This window comes from Prenolepis imparis, unplaced genomic scaffold (genome assembly GCF_030444845.1).
Source record: "Prenolepis imparis isolate NDT839.2.m4 unplaced genomic scaffold, iyPreImpa1.0 SCAF_6, whole genome shotgun sequence".
Classification (NCBI taxonomy): Eukaryota; Metazoa; Arthropoda; class Insecta; order Hymenoptera; family Formicidae; genus Prenolepis; species Prenolepis imparis.
In genome coordinates this window covers 19,901,213-19,907,481 of record NW_028141164.1, presented here as the reverse complement: position 1 = coordinate 19,907,481, position 6,269 = coordinate 19,901,213, and the positions used below count along the sequence as shown (strand labels likewise).

The 6,269-nt window shown below is 52.1% G+C and overlaps 1 pseudogene; it reads left to right on the top strand.

Moving 5' to 3' along the window:
• Positions 1 to 309: 309 nt before the first annotated feature.
• LOC145937960 (uncharacterized) lies at positions 310 to 1,327 on the top strand (annotated as a pseudogene).
• Positions 1,328 to 6,269: the final 4,942 nt, after the last annotated feature.

Below are 6,269 nucleotides of genomic sequence, written 5' to 3'. Positions count from 1 at the left end.
ATTAAAGAGTATTAGGCATGAAGATAATTAATTAATTTTATTCTTATAGAGGACAAGAAAAGAAAAATTAGATTCATCGGAATTATTACACATATATATTATTATTATTATTCCTTATTCTAATAGTGTTGCTCTCCAAGTCAGAAAAGAAATAGATGCGCCTGTGTATGAGTGAGTGAGTATGGATCGCGGGTGATACATGAGTACGGAGGTCTTCAATCGGGACAGAGAGGGGAGTTATTGTTTAAAATTTAGGGTCCCGATTGGTAATTACAATAATTTTTCAATAAACAAATAATAGATATATAAAACGTGTTGGACGAAGTGACCGCACCGCGTGTGGAGCATGAAGCACGAGCACTCGAGCAGCCGCTACTCCACGGAGTGCAGCCGCACCCGCTCGGGATGCAGCCGGCAGGATTTGAGCAGCCACCAGGTTTCTTTTTGCCTGTCCCCGAGGTGAGCCGCGTGGGCATGCGGATGCCGGAGTTCACGCGTCGGATCCTGAACTCTGGTTTAGTATTGTCGACCGGAGTTTCCAAGCCGCCGGGATCACGGTCGACGCAACGAAATTCGGTTACGCGTTGACATCGGACCGCGTTACACGATCGAAGTGCGCGACATTATAATGAATCCGCCTGCGGAACGCGCGTATGAAACACTAAAATCTGAACTAGTTAAACGACTGAGTTTATCGCAGGAGCATAAGACCCGGAGGCTCCTCGAGCACGAAGAGATCGGCGACCGAAAGCCATAGCAATTTTTACGGCACCTTCGTGGTCTCGCCGGAAACGTAGTTGGCGACCAGGTATTGCGAACGGTCTGGTTGAGTCGGCTGCCGGCTTATATTCAGCCGCGCTTAATAACGCGCACGGCAGATACGCCCGAACAATTGGCGGATATCGCGGACGCGATAGTCGAGACGACCCGGGCGCCGATATTCCAGGTGGCGGAGGCGACCAGATTTGCGACGCCTCGGGGTCAAGGCACGAGTGACCCTGCTTCATTGGAGGCGAGAATGGAGATGCGGCTGGCGCAGATGCGGCTGGCGATGCAGCAAGAGATGACGGAGCAGTTGACGGCGATTCGCAAGTCGATCGAGGCGATCGGCAGTGATCGATTCCAAGGAGATCGCGATGACGACCGACGTCGTTCGCGTCCGCGTTCGCGTTCGCGTTCGCGTTCGCGCCCGCGTGCGCGATCGGGAAGCCGTGGTCCACCGGCCAGTGGTGTATGCTGGTATCACTGGCAATTCGGGCCGGATGCCCGACAGTGCAGGGCGCCTTGCTCGATGCAGCAGCAGGGAAACGCGGGGGCCGGTCGCTAGTGGCGGCGAGCGACTCAGGCCACGGTACGCGACGCCTGTTTGTGACCGACGTGAATACAAAGGTGATTTTTTTGGTTGACACGGGCGCGGATCTCTGCGTGTATCCTCGGAAGATGGTTCGAGGGCCACGACAGAGATCGACCTACGAACTTTCGGCCGCTAACGGCACACCGATATTTACTTACGAAACCGAGACGATGACATTGAATTTTGGATTGCGGCGGGCGTTCTCGTGGTAGTTTGTGATTGCGGACGTCTCAAGACCGATAATCGGCGCCGATTTTCTCGCGCATTACGGGCTCCTCGTGGATTTGCGCGGTTCTCGTCTCGTCGACCAGGTGACGAGCTTGACCGCGCACGGGCGTTGGATCCGATGCGATACACCCAGTGTAAAAACGATCACGGGAGAGACGCAGTACCACCGGTTGTTGGAGCAGTACTCGGATATCGCGAGACCGGACGAGCGTCCGGGGGGGTCACGATCCATGCTACGCGGCATTATATCGAGACTACGTCGGGACCGCCTGTCGCGTGCAGGCCGCGGAGACTCGCTCCGGATCGGTTGGCGGCCGCGAAGAAAGAGTTTCGCAAGATGGTGGAGGCCGAGATCGCGCGACCTTCGAAGAGCTGTAGGTCGGGTCCCTTGCGCATGGTGCCAAAGAAGGGCGAAGAGTGGCGGCCCTGCGGGGATTATAGGGCACTGAATGCGCGGACGATCCCGGATCGTTACCCGGTGCGACATATTCAGGACTTCGCCCAAGCCCTCAGCGGGAAGAAGATTTTTACCACGTTGGATTTAGTCCGGGCATATCACCAGATTCCGGTGGCGGAGAGGGACATCCCGAAGACGGCGATCACCACACCGTTCGGCATGTACGAATTTCCGTACATGTCATTCGGCTTACGTAACGCGGCGCAGACGTTCCAACGATTTATAGACGAGGTTCTGCGCGACTTCGAATTTTGCTACGCATACATAGATGACATCCTCGTCGCGTCGTCATCGGAGGAAGAGCATCGCGATCACCTGCGAGCGTTATTTGAGCGTCTGCGAGAATACGGGGTAATAATCAACCCCGCGAAATGCGTATTCGGCCAATCAAAGGTGCAGTTCCTCGGATACGAAGTTTCCGACGGGGGAACTCGGCCGCTGCCGGCGCGAGTGGAGACGATCCGCGCGATTCAGATGCCGAAGACAGCGAAAGATCTCCGGAGATACTTAGGCATGGTAAATTTTTACCGAAGATTCCTGCCAAAAGCCGCCGAGATTTTAGCGCCACTGAATGACCTCCTGCGCGGCAACGTTAAGGGCAAGACACCGGTATCGTGGACGTCGCAGACTCAACGGACATTCGAAGCATCAAAGGAAAGTTTGGCCCAAGCCGCTCTTTTGAGGCACCCCAGGATGAGCGCGGAGCTCGCTCTGTTTACCGACGCGTCCGAACAGAGCATCGGCGCGACCTTACAACAGCGGGGCAGCGACGGCTGGGAACCGTTGGCTTTTTTCTCGAAAAAGCTAAGCCCAGCCGAATCGAAATACAGCGCTTTCGATAGAGAACTGTTAGCGATATACCTGGCGGTTAAGAATTTTCGGTACATGCTGGAGGCGCGCACGTTCGCGATATATACGGATCACAAGTCGATAATTTACGCTTTTCGACAGAAATCCGAGAAGAGTACGCCGCGCCAGTTTCGCCACTTGGACTATATCGGACAATTTACCACCGACATTCGGCACGTGACAGGTGAGGAGAATGTCGTGGCTGACGCACTGTCGAGGATCGAGGAGCTCCGTTCTCCCATGGATTACGCCGCGCTGGCAGAGTCGCAGGGGAGTGACGAGGAGCTCGAGAGGTACTTGCAGCGAGAGTCCGGGCTGAAGCTCAGCAAGGTGGAGATCCCCGGAAGCGGGATAGAAGTGTACTGTGACACAGCAACGCCAACGCCACGACCGTTTTTGACAAGGCCTTTTCGTCGGGCCGCATTCGATCTGGTACATAATCTGGCGCACCCAGGAATAAAGGCGACGGGCAAACTCGTGGCACAGCGCTACGTTTGGCCGTCGATGAACGCTGACTGCCACAGCTGGGCTCGTTCGTGTGTCCCCTGTCAGCGGTCCAAGGTGTCGCGACATGTTTCGGCACCGCTAGGAAAATTTGCGACTCCATCCAGCAGATTCGAGCATGTCCATCTGGACATCATCGTGATGCCAGTCTCGGAGGGCAAGCGATATTGTCTCACGTGTGTGGACCGTTTCACACGATGGCCGGAGGCGTTCCCATTACGAGACCAGGAGGCGGACACGGTCGCGAGAGCATTTTATGAAGGATGGATCTGCCGATTCGGGGCACCCCTTCGAATTACGACGGACCAGGGACGCCAGTTTGAGTCCGGCCTCTTCCGACGGCTGAGCGAGCTCACGGGAGCGCAACATGTGAGGACGACGGCATACCACCCGCAGGCGAAAGGGATGGTCGAGCGATTCCATCGCCAGCTCAAGGCGGCGATCAAGTGCCAGCAGAACAGCCGCTGGACCGAGGTGCTGCCGACCGTTTTGCTCGGGATCCGAGCAGCATGGAAGGACGACGTGCGAGTGACCACGGCCGAGTTAGTATACGGCCAAACATTAAGGATCCCGGGGCAGTTCCTGGATCGGCGACCGACGGACGACGAGGACGACGCCGCCGACTTGGTCGGAACGCTGCGCGAGCATTTTGAGAGGCTGCGACCAGTGGATGGAACCCGACACGGGGAGCGGCGACCGTTCGTCTACAAAGACTTGGTGACGGCCGAGCGGGTGTTCGTGCGACACGACGGACCAAAGACGATGCTGTAGGCGCCGTACGAGGGACCGTATGCGGTCGTCAGCCGCAGCGAGAAGGTTTTTGTCGTGCGCATGCACGGCAAAGACAAGGCGGTTTCGATAGACCGCTTAAAGCCAGCATATCTCGTATCAGAGTGCGATACAGGGGACAGCGGCCCGGCAGAGTCGACGATGCAGAGCCGAGACGATGAGGTCGATCGACGGAGAGCATGCGGGGACACGAGGCCGCCACCCCGACGGGGCGAAACGATAACGAGAGCGGGAAGAAGAGTCCGGTTTCCGGACCGTCTTCAGGCGGGCCTGTGACGCCGGGACACACACACACACACAGAAAGAGAAAAAATATATTTTTCGATCACGATTGACACGCGTATACATACAGCGCACGTATTAAGGCACGAACAGGGTTATATATATATATATATATATATATATATATATGTTTGTTTCTTTTATTATTTGGTATTGTGTACACCGGCTTAACTCAAGATGGTTTCATTACACCTTTCGTCTTTTAAATAATCGCTGCGAAGTCGTGCATATCGGGCTCGCGTTGGTGCGGTATCCGCGCTAGTATCGTGCTATCGGTATAGCACTGGCGGGGGAGTACTGTGGCGATTACATCGACACATACTTAACCGAAGAGTAATCAAAAACACTCATACACATACAGACACACACATATACACGAACAAGGATCAAGACGCGAGAAAAGTAAATACGTAATGAACACAACGAACGAGACAAGAAAACAAAGACGCGAATCGAGACTCGATACACATATGACCGAAGGATTAACCTTGGAAAAAAGATTAGAGACTCGACTATCGACGGTTGTCGCGTACGGACGTGCGAGCGATTACATATATATGTGAATGTAAATTGCGAGAATATACGAACTATAACGTGACCATATAATACGTTGCATAAATTCTTATTTTTACCAGCACGCACCCATCCAAAGAACTAAAATGGAAAACGGGAACACGAATCTCGCCGTTGTTACGGGAGATCCTGAGTGATTTTGGAACGGGTGAAATCACGAATCTTGCCGTTATCACGGGAGATCCTGAGTGATTTTCGGGACGGACTAAATCACGAATCTCGCCGTTATCACGAGAGATCCTGAGTAATTTCCAGAATAGACGAAATCACGAATCTCGCCGTTATCACGAGAGATCCTGAGTGATTTCCGGAATGGACGAAATCACGAATCTCGCTGTTATCACGGGAGATCCTGAGTGATTTCGGAATGGAAGAAAGAGAGAGGGAGAGAGAGAGAGGTTTAGAGTTGGATAGGATAGAACTCGCGCAAAAAGAAATTTAAAAAAGATGGTTTTATCTTGAGTCCAAGAATTATTTCGGTACGGTGGGTGAAATATTTATTTTTGCGTTTTCTTTTTGTTATGCGTGTGTGTCTTGACTTATTGTTTGTGAGGTGCGTTGTTAACAATGGCTGCTGGGTCGTTCTGGTCTGGTTGTATATGCGGTCTATCGGAATTGAACTATGTTCTTGCACTCACGCACCAAACGAACGTCGGAATCTGAGTTTGAGCGAGGCCGAATTTCGAAAATGATTGTGTTCGAAAAGTCCGAAAAAGTCTAAGTACGAGGCCGGATAGGTCGTGTGCGGAAAATTACGCTCAAAAGTCCGGAGTAAAATCTGCTCTCCCGAGGGATGTCGCGGGTATATCAACCTCCTTGCTCCTCCTCTCCATTGGTTTGTTAACATTTCCTGACGAATAGGAAATTTTTCAATGACGCCCTTAGGGTCCCGGAGGCGTCGCTTTTGATTTCACAATTATCATGGTTGGTCAGGGCTTTTGTTTAACCGCTTACGTTTCGACCAATGGAGAATTTGTTGCTATCAAGTATGGTTGATATTTTTATTACCTTCTCGAGTTTGTCTCGGGCCGATATCGCGTAACGATGATCTGTCAGATGAGAATTGTTTGGAATCGATTACCGTTATTAGTCTCTCTCTTAAAATTTTTATTAGTTTTCAAGTGTTGGTTTTGTTTAAAGAATTGTCGACTATAGTTTATCTTCTTAGAGTATAACGAGTTACAGTTTTGAATTTTATGAGTTAATCTGTTTGCTTCTCAAGTTCTGTATATA